This window comes from Hipposideros armiger, unplaced genomic scaffold (genome assembly GCF_001890085.2).
Source record: "Hipposideros armiger isolate ML-2016 unplaced genomic scaffold, ASM189008v1 scaffold_108, whole genome shotgun sequence".
In the NCBI taxonomy this organism is placed as follows: Eukaryota; Metazoa; Chordata; class Mammalia; order Chiroptera; family Hipposideridae; genus Hipposideros; species Hipposideros armiger.
The window spans coordinates 2,354,267-2,368,579 of record NW_017731458.1 but is presented as its reverse complement, the minus strand read 5'-3'; the positions used below and the strand labels follow the sequence as shown (position 1 = coordinate 2,368,579).

The 14,313-nt window shown below is 39.9% G+C and overlaps 1 long non-coding RNA gene across 2 annotated transcripts in view; it reads left to right on the top strand.

Moving 5' to 3' along the window:
- The first annotated feature begins 50 nt into the window (after positions 1-50).
- Positions 51-14,313, top strand: part of LOC109385144 (uncharacterized) — a 72,262-nt gene continuing 57,999 nt past the window's right edge. For both annotated transcript variants that reach the window (XR_002124559.1, XR_002124558.1), the window contains exons 1-2: positions 51-185; positions 6,606-6,715. This is a non-coding gene — a long non-coding RNA (uncharacterized LOC109385144). The remainder of the gene's footprint in view (positions 186-6,605; positions 6,716-14,313) is intronic.

The following is a 14,313-nucleotide window of genomic DNA, read 5'->3' as shown; positions in this document are numbered from 1 at the left end:
TCCGCCTTCCGACGCTCGGGACGTGACGGCCTAGGCTCGGCGCCCCGCCCTCCCCCCGGGGTGCTCTGGGGGCCTTGCTGGCGGAATCCGACCCAGAAGAGCAGGGAGAGAGGAGAGGCGGGGGCGAGGCGGAGCTACAACCCGAGCTCAGCGGAGGCCGGAACCTGAGTGGGAACCTACTGACTGTGCGTATAGCTCAGTTTTCCCGGCCGGGGCCCCTAGCATGGTGTTTATAAGTTGAAGTGCCTTAGAAAAGGCAAACCGAGAATTGCGTAATACATATTAGCCCACAGCTTAAAGATTGCATGGAATTTAAACTGGTTAAACTGAACTGAACAGAACAGAACAAAAAAGACATTTAAGATTTTAAAACCAGTCCCCATGTGCTGGGGAACCAGAGGTTGCACTCATGGAAAAAATTGAGATGAGGGTGAAAGCCGCTATGCACCACACATCACGTAGCGCTCATTCTGACATGAGCCAGCTGGTTCTAGGAAGGACTGAGGTGACAGGGCGTGAGAAATACGGAAGCCCAGGCATGATTGGCATCCCACCCACCACAGGACCTCCCTGGGCTGCCTTTGTCCTAGCTGGCCCCTGCAGCTGGGACTGCCTGCTGGATGCAGCGCGGCTGGTGGTGCGTGGTGCCCTGGCCTCTGGCTAAGGCTGACCCCACCATGTCAGCTCAGAAGCGATTCTTCCTTGCACCCCAGTGCGAGGCCTCCAGGAGGCAGCTACTCACACAGTGGAGCTGATAACACGTATCAGTGTCTGCCAGAAGCCAAGTTGATTCCCGTTTGCAGGTGACAGGTTTGAACGTTAATGGGCCCTTCTGAGCTCTTTAAAACTTGTTCCAAAGGAGAACATCTAAGGCTGGGAATTTCAAATATGTGGCAGATGCGGATGGGAGAGGAGGTGCATAGCCAAACTCTCCATAGATCTCAAATGACAACACATAGGGTGCCAGTTCACCTTTTTCTTTACATGAATTACAGTAGTGAAATGTTTCTTACAATAGTGAAATGTTTAATAGCAGATATAAGAACTCAGCCCCCCTCCTTTTTTAAAAGATCACTTTGTTACGTCCAATCTACAATTTACTGACTGCTTTACACTGTGCCAAGCACTGGGGCTAGTTGTTGAATATTTAGAGTAGAACAAAAGAAAAATGTTAATGCAGTCTTGTAGCTCATAAACCACCATTTCTAATTCTTTTAACCAACTGCTTTTACTTGTTTACTTGTACTGTACCATACGATTCATGGAAAATACCAGTTCTTGAGTGTCTGTGAATTATTTGGGTGGCTTTTTCAAACAGTTGTTTAATTTCACTGTAGTTTATTCCTGCTAACCCACAGACTTCCTGATCATTGTCTCAACTGGCAAAACATGACAGTGGAATGAAAAAGAATTTTATGGTTTGTGTACTCGTTAATGAGAATATCGAATATTTATTGGGTCCATGCTACATGCTAGGCACTGTACCATATAAGTGCTTTTGTGGATGAACCCATTTAACACTCACAACAGTATGAGTAGTGTATTAATCAGTCACGTTTTGTGGACACTCAGTAACTTGACAGCAGTCACAGAGCTACTAAGTGGCAAAGTGCTAGATTTGCACTCAAACTTGTCTGACTGCCCTGCCCTACTTCCATGCTATCTGTGTCTCATAAATGAAACTTAGTTAGAAAAGCAAATATATGCTTACATTTCATATCTAATTTTTTATTTTAATGTTAAATCTGAATAGCCGTTGTATCCCCTGCATAGCCCATAAAGTTGGGGTTCTCCAGAGTTTTGTCCTTGGCCCACAGCTTTTTTCCGCTTTGACACTCTTCCCTGGGTTATAGCAACCTCTCTTTTGGGTTTAACTATGGGATCTATGTGAAGACTCTCAAGTTTAGACCTGACTTCTCTCTTGAGCTTAAAATTTCCATGTTCAAATACTTAACAATAAAGCTCAACCTGTCCAAACTGAGCACACCATCTTCTCTCCCAAAGCTGCTCCATCTTCTGTATTCCCTACATGAGTGACCATGTGCACCCAGTCAGTCACTTAAGCCAGAGGCTGCAATATTCTTGGACTCCTCTCTTTCTCTCTGAACCCCACAAATCAGCAAATCCGTACGTAGCCCTGCCAGCATTTTCTCTTAAACTGTTTTGGAGTCTGACCTCTCTGTCCCAGCTCAGCTGTCGTTGTCCTTAGTTCAAGATCCTGCCATATCATTTCTCTTAAAAGTCCTTTATAACCCTAAACCCTGAGAAACCACTTGGTGTATTTCCTTCTAGTCTTTTTAAAATTTACTAGCTGTGTGTCCTTGGGCAAATTATTTAGCTCCCAGACTGCCTCAGTCTTCTCATCTATAAAATGGGAATAGTAATCATGCCTACTTCACAATTTTAAGGATTATGTGAGTGAATATAAGAAAATCATTTAGAACAGGGTCTGACACAGTGTCAGATACTAAGTGGCAGACGTGTTAGCTAATATATTTATATGTAGTAATCCCAGCTAACTGCAAAATTGAAAGATCAAATTCTCATAAGAAATAAGGGATTGGCAAAGAGCCATAAAAATAGCATGAAATATATGTATAATCAAAATAATAAATAAAAGTTCTGGAAAGCATTTCATTTGCAAAACAAGCACTCCCACTAAAAACCCATTCTCTTGAGTCTCATTCTTGAGTTTTTCACGCAACATTGCTGCGGTGTAGTTATTAACTAAGGCTGATTTACTCATAATTTTTGTTATGTAGATATTATTTCTTTTGAAAAATTTGAAACATTTGCTATCTTGAAATATATATATTTTAAATTTGCATCCTCCCTTATATTCCATTTTCTCACATCTCAACAAAATGTGTTAACAGTCTGGCATTTTCATGTAACTACACCTCTTAAGGGTGTATTACTTCTGTACCATTTTTTTATATATACTGGCAGAGAGGTAAATAAGAGTAAGCGAGGGGGAGCAATAATTATTATACTCTTTTCTTCAAGGAAAATATAACCATACATACTCAAATATAAATCATTAGTTTTGAGAGTAGATTACAATATAAAAAGTTGTGTCTTGCCTTTTCACTTTCATATTATAAGATAATATTTTCCTATATTGATAAAAAAAAAACTTGTCACCACATCATTGCAGGTAACCTTAACTTCATCTGGAGGTGAACTTTTTCCTTTCCTCCCCCAGAATACATAATACTTAATTGCACAGAAAGGTGGGCTTCTCCTGTAATTAACTTTTCATTACTCATGGACATTGTAGGTGTATTTTCTTTGATGTCATGAATTGATTCAGTTCACAATTGTGGCCTTTTTGTTTGTTTGTTTTTGTTTTTGAGAGAATCCTTGTTCACCAAAAGTTAGAGCAATTCAGGTGAATTGCTGTTACGATATGCATCCATACGGGTCTCTAAAGCTACAGACAAATCTCTAAATAAGGATTTCTGCAGGATCTTATTTCTAAACCTATGTCTTGGTGAGAGCAGAAAGTATGTCCTTCCCTATAACTAAAGGAAAGCAATATTTATTTAAAAGAACAACCAAACATGACTAAGATTTTTAAGAAAACTAATACATTTTGCAACAGGGGTTTGAAACCAGTACCACCACCACCAGGAAAAAAAAAAAAAAAAGCCCCAACATCCAAAGTGCCAAATATTTTATTGTTCCCTAATGGGGTTAAATTTCAAAGATGCAAAAAATTGCCATAGGTTTTTCAACTCTGTATTGACCAAGGCCAAACAAACTAAAAAAGTTAATAAGAGTCTGAAAAGCCCACATTGTTTAAGCAATAGGAGGGTTGCTTGATGGGGTGTTTGCTTTTTTGGACCTCTCTGCTACGATTGTTCCTACAGCTCTCTCCCAGGTTAAATCTTAGGCAAAGCCTAAGAATTCATCCAAAGTTATTCAGGGGTTGAGCACTAGGGCAGGAATTTCAAATCATGGGATTTATGGAATTAAGCCTGGGATTCTAGATTGAAGAGTATGGAATTTGCTCGGGATTTCGCTGGACAATCATAATTTATACACCTACACATGTGCATCAATAAACAGTAACAGATACCTTTATAATTGTGAAACACGCTGGAAAAATAATGGGCCCAGAGGAAAATTCTGGCGACAACCCATTTTGCTTAGTAGTCTTTTGGGGGATGCAGTGTCTGATAGTGGTCCCACTTTGACCCTGCCATCTTAGTCTCCACTTCCTGATTTCACATATTTTGTGGGGTGTTTTGACAGTATAGGGAAGGAGTAGAATATTAGGATTGGGTTTTCAAAGATGTGCACTCGTAATTTGACCTTAGTTTACAATTATACCCCAAATGGCTCATACGTGTGGAAAATGGTGCAACTAACTAGTCTAGATGTTTCTACATCTATGACTGAGCCAGAGTGCCCTTGGTGGCTCGTAGAAAATTTATACTATATCTAAAAGAGTAAGAAGGAGTCCCCTGTCTTCAGTGTTCTGTAGGATTCCCTTTGCTTGTTGCTGAGCTAACCCCCATCCATTTCCTTCCTCTCCTTAAGTGCCCTAAACTCAGGGCACTTACATGCAGCTGTGTCCTTTAGCTCAGTCCTTGACCTTCAGGAAAAATCTATATGAAATGGAATATTCCACACTGTAATGGAGATTATCCTCATATCAAACCTTTGATAGAGCTTTGCATGTTCATTTTTCTGAATGTTCCTGCCTGTGACCATTCTATATGGAGATTATGAGAGGGAAGAAGATTATCCTTCACCGAAGGATTTCTCTTACCTGTCCTCCCCCTCTATTATTTTGTTTCTTGTTGGCGAAGTGCTTCCTGAGTCTTGCTAGCTCCTAGTTGCCTGGCTTTTTAGTCAGATGTTTCTCCCTTCTGGTGGAGGGCAATTGCATTGGTTAGAATTTGAGTCTTTTTCCAGGGGCCTCAGAGAGTCCTGGAGACAGCTCACGGGTTATCTCCATTGGAGCTTCTGGCCCCTGCCAACTGGTCTTGCACTTGTGTAATGGACTTGAATGCAAGATCTTCCTGTTGATGCCTTTACTTTGCTAGTATAGGTCATAGTGTTTTTGTTTGTTTGTTTTTAAATTGGGGAACCGTGTGTTTTTCCAGGACCCATCAGCCCCAAATCAAGTAGTAGGTCATAGTTTTTTTAGGCTGAGGAATTCCTGACCAATTTCCAACACTCCTCTACATCATTTCTGTTCAAATTCTTTTATATCTTCCACACTGTTTTCTTTCTGAATTTGTTTTTTCCTTTCTATGACATGAATACTCTTGATGTAATGGAAATGTTTCCTTTTCTCCACTGGGTTGTAGGTTCCTAAGGGCCATGACCTTTCTTTATCTTGGAGTCATTTTTAGGGCTTTGCACATAATTGATCTTCAATGTTTATTGACTGGAATGGAGTTGTATCTTTCATCTAACCTCCTAATAAGGTATTTGAGATTAGTGTAGAAAGCAAGTGTTCCTATTATTGTCTTTACAAAAATAAAGAGAAATGAAATTAGGAAGTTTGCTAGTAGGAGAGTTCAAAGATTGAGGCAATTGTGGATTGAAGTCAATAAAAAGCAAATTGGTCACTTCGCTTATTAGTTTTACATAGAAAAATAAGTGTACTGAAGAGATCACCTCTAATATATAGTTTAAAATCTTCAAGACTAAGTATTTAAACTAATTTCTGAGAGTCATTTTCACACTCGTAGCTGGAAGGGACCTTAGCGATCATACAGGTGATGAAACTCATGGCTGACGTACCAACGATTTCTCACATTCGTACAACTAGTTAGTGGAAGAATGAGGATGAGGCCCAGTTCTGCTCATAAGAAGCTCAGCACTTTTCCAATTGCACTGTAGTTCTTCTAGAATAATGTAGTTATTTGTATACGTGCCATCTCCCCCAAAAGGGTCTTAATGGAAGACAGAAGTCATGTCCTTTTTTTTATCTTGCCCTTTATGGAAGACAAGACGGTATAATGCCTGACAAGTATGGCTGCTCAGTTAACTCCCTTTGACTTAATTAAGTTCTTACCTGATGAAATGTGATTCTTTTTGGCCTCATGTTCATGAGAAGCCACTCTTTATTTATGTATTAAATATTTATTGATTACCTACTATGTCCCAAATACCATGTTAATATCAAAATGAAGCTATTTCAGCTTGGCATCTGTATTAAAATATTATGTGAGATGGCAAATATCTCCATTACAAAGGAAAGGAAGTGAACTCTCATCTGGTGTATTTCCTTTTTATAGACTCATTTGCATTTCATAGAATTTTGGTGCTAAAAGGAACTTAAGGTTACCTAAGATCACATTATCTGTAAATGACAAAGTGAGGACCAAAATGAACGCCATCTCCCTCAAAACCCACTATTCTTTCCATGACAAAGAATTCCTTCCTTTATTTTGCTTTTTTGGGATAACATATGCATTAGTAAAATTTATCAGTGTTAATTAAATGTTGATCCATGTTTCTTCTGAATTAGATATCAAAATGCCTGAAGGGGGGTATGGAGAGAAAATAGGGTAGGAAGACAGAGCCATTGATTCTTCTTAGCCAGAAGAATAGAAAATGCTCTAATTATTTGCTTCAAATTATAGGATATTAGAATCAGAAGGATTCTTGGAGACCACCTACGCAAGACCTGTTCATTTCCAGATGTAGATGCTGAGCCTCAGAGAGATTCAAGTAATTTCACCAAAGTCACACAGTAAGTTACTACCAGAGGTGGGACTAGAACCCAGGTATCCTGACTCCCCATCCATAAGGCCAGTGTTTCCTAAACTTCAGTTATTTACAGACTACCTTTTTTAATTTGTCTGAATCCACTTAATAGTACTTACGTAATAGTTTCATTTGTCAACTTGTTTTTAAAAATTTAAACGTCTAATATGTAATATATGTTAACACTTCAATGTATTTTAAAAATAAATTTTTTTGCCATTATCATAAATGGAAGACCAGTATTGTTTGCTATAATAAGATAAACATAAAAAACAAAACTTGGGAAGTATTTCTAAGTTCTGCTTAGTTATTCCTCTTGCTCAAGGCATGGAGCCTGAGCTTTGCTCTCTTTTTAAAGAGAGAAATAAGTAAGTGTCAGAGATCCCAAATGAGAATTATCTCTTGCTGTAATCAAAGACAATTGAAAAGGTAGTAACTTTCTATGGATTTTATGCCATTATATGCTGCAGCTGATTTCCACCTAAAATCATTGTGTATACCAAATTCACACCCCACATCTTGGGAAACACCGCCCTATCCAATAATAGCATTTGCTGAAAATGTGTTTTGACTCTGCACTTTCATCCTTGGGTAACACTGTATTTTATAAATGTTAATTGCCTCTTATCTAATCTGTATCTTAGAAGCCTCGCTTGTTATTTCCTTATCCCACTGAGGAATGAACTGAGTTCCAGAGAGGTTTTGAGAGTTATACTAACAGTGATAGGTATGACTAAGGGAGAGTAGCAAATAAACTAGGGGCTTAGATTCCTGATAAAGATTTGGCCGCCTTCCTCCCTTGCTTGATGTGATCTGGGAATCCAGGTTTGCTCCAACTGTCAAGCACAGCAAAGGGCGAAAGAGGTTGGGGAGAAGGCTAGCTTTCATTAATCTCTGTCTGGCCCTTGTTAGGTTAGCTCATTTAATCTTCCCAGCAAATGTACCCTGTTTCACAGATGGGGAAACAGTTTCAAAGAGGCTAAATAACTTTTACAAATTCACATACTTAAAGTAAGAGGCAGAGCCAAGATTTGAACTCCTCTTCCTGATTTCTGAAGCTCATATATTTCACTGACACCATGAAGTTATCGATTTGAAGATCTGGGTTTTAGGGTGATTTTCCCACCAAATTGAAAACTTAGTATGGCTCTAAAGATCAAAGGAGCCTACCCTTTTTTTTAAAGACTTAAAAAAAAATTTTCTTTTTATTAGGGAACACTATTTTTCCAGGACCCATCAGCTCGAAGTCAAGTAGTGGTTTCAGTCTAGTTGTGGAGGGTGCATCACAGTGGCCCATGTGGGGATTGAACCGGCAACCTTGGTGTTATGAGTACTACACTCTAACTAGGCTAACCGGCCACCCCTCTCTACCCATTTTTGCCCAGTCATAGGCTTCCTTAGTTTTCTTATCACCTCATTCCAGGGGTCCCAATGGATTCACATAGTAGGCCTTTCATTCCATCTCTCTTTCTGTATAAGTATCTGCGTAAGTATCATTTGGTCCTTATTTTATATTGCATCATACTGTTACATTATTAGAGCACTGGCAAAATTTGAGAAATTGGTTTTAAAATTTGAAATTCCAAAATCAATGCTGTTAAGAATCAGCATAAACTAGACTAATTTTTTTTTAATACGTATATAGAAATAATCCATGCTGAGAGATAATTTGTAAATTCTTCAACTTGGCTGTCTCCTAAATCTCACTGGGAAAGCTTTTGGTAAGGGGGTGAGGGGATGGCTCAGGGGGGACTGCCTGGAGGGAGGTCATTAAAAGGGAGACTGAAAGGGCCTAAACACGGGAGGAGGGCTCGAGGGATTTTAATAACCAGGAATTCAGAGGGACTTGGGGATGAGGAGCAAAGTGCTGGGGTGATAAAGATAGGGATGGTGGGGAGTGGGTGGGGGGAGAGAAGATGACAAAGGAGGAAGAACAGAAACAGTTTTCTCCTTTCTTCAACTTCTTCTCCTGGCTGCTTTGTGTGCAGCAGCCCTTGCATAGATCTTAGGGCCTTTTCACATTCCTTGAGCTGGTCGTGCCCTCAGCCAGGTAGAAGATACAGCCTCATTGCTCCTTTTTGCTCCCTTTGGACAGCGGCTCCTCCAGTAGTAGCCTGATGCCTTGGAGAACATCATCATCTCACATTTCAGCAGGTCATTCACAGATGCTGCCTCGTGCAACTTTCATGGGTGCCCCCACCCCACCGTTCTCACGGTGCTGAAGCCACGGCGCTGCCGTCTCCACGGCCCACTCTATCATATATTTGAATGCATAAGATTTGTAGAGCATCTGGGGAAATACCTTTGAGTGGGGAAATAAAGGCTCTGTCTTTCAATTTTATTTATTGAAACACAGCCAGAAGTTAATGGACACACATCTTATGAGGAGCCAGCAAGAGATATAGTCCTCTTGTTTTTCAGTGGCTTGTCTGATGTAATCATTGATTTTGGCCAATTCATCTAACATTCATTTCACCCCCAACACAGCCTATCCACACACACACACACACACACACACACACACGCGCACACACACACACTTCTAATCATTTTCTTTTTGGTTAATATACACAAGAATTATGGGTAGTAAATGGCATTTTAAAAGCTGGGACCTGGCCGCACAGCAATGTCTCGTAATATTTTAAAACCTGTAATTATTCTGTCACTGGAGAGATTTTGATTTTATTGATATGTAATGTGAAAGCACAAAGAAATTATCTCAGAGTCACAGGGCAAGGCATAATGGTGTCCTTGAGTCAACTACAAAGACGTCAGTCAAAACCTTTCATTGTCTGCCAACCTCTTGACTTGATCTCTTAGAAAAAGTGATTTCAAATCAAAAGTGATTTCAAATAAACACCTTTAAAAGGGAATTAAAGCTCAAGGTGGGTGAGACAGCATTAAGAGAGTATGTCGTCTCATGAATGGGCTTGTCTTCAAGTCCAGGCAATTTCCATCCCAGGCTTCTAAAACAACCTCCGTATATGATCACGAAGCCAGAGTAGCAATTCTGATGAGAAGTCAGGAAGGAAAGGTGTTACCTGAATGTGCAACTGATTGAGGAATTGTACCCAAAGGGGTTGATGAACGGAATGAAACCAGCCTCTCTCTGAGAGATTCCTTGGGGAATTAAGCATCAGGAAGAAAAACAAGCATCTGTTAGAAGGAACCACAGTCTGGAAAGTACATCACTGGATCTAGAGAGGTGGCAGAGGTCAGTGGAAAAAGTCCGGAACTTGAAGTCTGGAATTTGGGTCTCTTCCTGACAATTCACAGGGTACACAGCCTTCTGTTGCAGTCATAGAAATGCTGGACAAATAAAAGAGAAAGTATCTGTAAACTGCTTTATGTCTGTAGAGGAGAAACTATATATGAAAGCATAGGATAGTATTAGAATACTTTTCATTTATCTTTCAGGCTTCACTGAATTCATTAGAATTTTATTACCAAATGATTTGAGGAATAAACTACAAATTACGGAGGAACAGGTAGTTCTAAAATGGATATAAGTGATTTAGTAAGGTAATACCTGTTTTATTGCTTTGAAATAGGACTAGCAAAGCTCCTAAACATAGAATTTTATTTTCTTCTGCCAAAGTAGAGCCATTTCCCCCAGAACTTATCCTTACATTTTTCTTGTCATTTTCTTCTCAACCTTATCTTTTTTTTTTCTCTTTAAAAACTTCCCATCCATTTCCTTTTTGGGGGAGGGGATGGGCATTGCTAAAGGATTAGCTACGTAACTTTTCTCACCATTGCCTTGACTTAAAGTAGTCCTGAATTCAAATCATGTGTCTGTATATGAACTTGGGTGGAAAATAATAAATGCCGAGAGAAAGGTCAAATTGAAGATGTAGAAGAATTGGCAAGTAGTTGAAGTCCAAATGCTTGAGTCACGAAAAGGAAATGAATGAGGCTAAAATACAATCAAGCATGTGAGGAATCAAAGTTTTTCCTTAAGTGAAAATTACTGTTTAGGGCCGTTACTATACCACTCAAAGATCCTCAAGTCTATGAAACTTAGCTGGCAAGGAGCTGCTTCAATATGTTATCTTGTTTCAATAATTTCTTAGATTTGGATTCAGTTAGTACACTATATATAGAGAAAAGAAGGCAGAGAGGTGGGGAGGCGAGAGAAGCCTGAGAATATGTTGCCAAGATTTTCATTTTGTAACAAGTGACCTTTAAAGAAGGAAGAGTGCATTCTCTTATCCTTACAGTTTCATATTCCTCCCCAAACTTGACCTTCCTTTCAACTTGTATTGGAATCTCTCCAAAACTAAATTCTATTGTCTAACTCAAATGATAACCTTTCCTGTTTCCTTCCTTCTCGCCTGCCCAATTACAAATAGGGGGCATGGACTTGCTTGTCATTAAAACTTTCTTGCTAATCAATGTTTATTTTTATGAAAATATTTCATGCAATTAGTTTAGGGAGTTAAATAATGCTTTAAAAAAAGACATACCAAAAGCAAAGGCTCCCGATACCCTTGTTCCCATTCTATCATTACTTCCTGCTACTCAGAGGCAAACACTCAACTGGTTAAATTGGTCTCTTCTGACATTTACCTCCATATTTCTAAGAAGTATGTGTATGTTATCTCTTTTTACTTTGTCACATAGCAATTTTATAAGTTAGGCAATTGTGAAAAGCTTAAAGATGTGAACAAGCTATTCATCTGATCAAGTTTATTCTTCAGAATTCAGATATTAGGTTTAATTTAGTTAGTCTGCAAAGTACAAAATTTACATAACCAACCTATAATATACCATTCCAAATGATGAAGGTTTTTTGTTTTTTTTTTAAAGATTTTATTGGGGAATTGGGGGAGGGGACTAGCCAAGTTGTTGTTCTTCAATCTTCATTGTGGAGGGCACCAGTCACCATCTGGCTGCCCGTCGGCAGCTCGTGGCCCCTAAGCTCAAGGTGCTGTGTTCAATCTTAGTTGTGGGTGGGAATAGCCACCATCCCATGCAGGAGTCGAACCAGCAGCCTTGTTGTTAACAGCACATGCTCTATCCACTGAGCCATCTGGTAGGCAGCTCTGCTCAAGATGCTGAGTTCAGTCTCAGTTGCAGGTGGGCATAGCCCACCATCGAACAGGCAATCTTGTTGTTACACCAGCTGAGCCATCCTATCACCTGTTGGAAGCTCAGTGACAGCTCAGCTTGGGTGCAGCATCACTGGTCCATGTGGGAATCAAACCGGCGGCCTGTTGCTCAGAGCTCGCGCTCTTAAGACAACTGTTAACCAACTGAGCCATTCGGCCGGCCCGACCAAATGATAAAGTTTTGGTAAGTGCAAACCCAAGAAGATAATGCATTTACCCAACTACAAAATCAATGTAATATAATCAGTCAGGGTTCAACCACAGAAGCAAGCACCACAAGGAACTGTGTGCATGTGCGTGTGTGTGTGTGTGTGTGTGTGTGTGCATCATATATCGTATATATTATATCTAACCTTACCCAGTTGTGGGAACTGTTTAAGTAGTCTCTGTAAAGCTGTTGTCTTCACACCTAATCCTGGAGCTTGAAAACTTCAGGGAAAGCAGCCTGGAAGGGAAGATAGATGTAAAGTAGGGAAAAGCAAGTATAAGCTAGAACCCACAAGCACAGACTGAAACCATGTCAGCCCCCACCACCTCTGATCTCAATGGTATAGACATCCTGCAGGAGAAGCTGTCCCCCTTCATCGTATATCTGGCCCAGAAGTTGAAAAAGCTGGAGGAGGGAAACGTGGACCAGTTGTAGGTCCAGCCACTGCTCCATGCCAATGAAGTAAGCCAGCAGGTAAGCAATAATGTGAGCTATAGAATGGCTGCTGCTTTACTTCCAAGCCCCAGTCTGTGTAAGAATGCCCCTTGTGGTGCACCGTAGCCAGAAACATACATGAAGGGAATTCTGGGAAATGTAACTCAGCCTAGCCAAGTCGATATTTTACAAAGCCACCACAGCCCATCCCATTTCAATTTGGCACCCATTTTTAAAAATTATTATAATGTTATAAATAAATAGTTCAGGATTCAAGTGCCCATCCTGCCCCCTTACCCAGAGAACAATGGAAAAGTCATCTAACATTCCTGAGACCATGTGGGAAAAATTATTTGTAAGAGTAAAAAAGAATAGTGGTATTTAATCCCTGGAAACTACCTAGAAGTTCATCATCAGGGATATTTGCCCAGCTCCTTTTTCTGTATACAAATTAAGGTAACTGCCAGATAAGCCGAGGTTTCTGAAATTGTATTCCTTTGACCATAAGGTAATAAAATGTAGCAGAGCTAGGCTTCTAATACAGAGCACTTTTATTCCCAACCAGCATATTATTTAAAAGAAAACAAACAGAAAGCTTCCAAATGAATCATCTGTGTAATAGTCTGCATTTATTTTCTTACCTCTTGGCATTTAAGTGAATTTTTTTGTTTTAAGTAGCTAGGCTTAAGTTTCTTTCTCATCATCACACTGGAATCTAAAATTTGCTGTTTATATTAAGAAGCAAAAACAATGCATGCTATTCAGCAGAGGGTAGGTAAAGCTGGATACATATTAAATTTTGAGTATTAAGAAAAGTGCTTGATAACATATGCTCTGATCACAAGGCTTTGAAGTTGGAGATCAACTGCAAAAAGAAAACAGGAAAAAAAACCACAAATATGTGGCGATTAAACAACATACTTTTTTTTTTTTAAGATTTTATTGGGGAATTGGGGGATGGGGAACAGACAAGTTGCTGTTCTTTTGTTCTTCAGTCTAGTTGTGGAGGACGTCGCTTCACTGGCCCATGTTGGTATTATCACTGCACTCTTCCTGGGTGAGGCAGTCACTCACCCGCCTCTGGACGGCCGCTCACGGTGGCTCACGGCAGCTCATGCCAGCTGCCAGCCACTCACAGTAGCTTATGGCAGCCCACTGCAGCTTCACTGCAGACTACCCGGCTCACGGCAGCCCAGCTCCAGGTCGAGCTGTTGTTCACCATCTTAGCTGTAGAGGGTGCAGCATCACTGGCCCCCTTGTGGGATCTGAACCAGGGCCCTGCTGCTCAGAGCTGGCGTCCCAAACCAACTCTTACCCGACGTGCCACTCAGCCGGCCCCTAAACAACATACTTTTAAAGAACGACTGGGTCAAAGAAGAAATAAGAGAAGAGATCAAAAGATATATTAAAAACAAATGAAAATACATCCTACCAAAATTTTTGGGATTCAGTGAAAGCAGTTTTAAGAAGGAAATTTGTATCATTACAGGTCTATCTCAAGAAAGAAGAAAAATCCCAGATAAATAACCTCACATTATACCTTAAAGAACTAGAAAAAGAAGAACATTTGAAACCCAAAGTCAGTAGAAGGAAGGAAATAATAAAAATCAGAGCAGAACTAAATGAAATAGAGGATAAAAAGACAACAGAAAAAAATTAATGCAACAAAGAGCTCGCTCTTTGAAAAGATTAATAAAATTGACAAACCCTTGTCTAGACTCACTAAGATAAACAGAGAAAAGACACAAATAAACAAAATCAGAAATGAAAGAGGGGAAATTACCATGGATGCCACAGAAATACAAAGGATCATCCAAGAATACTATGGAG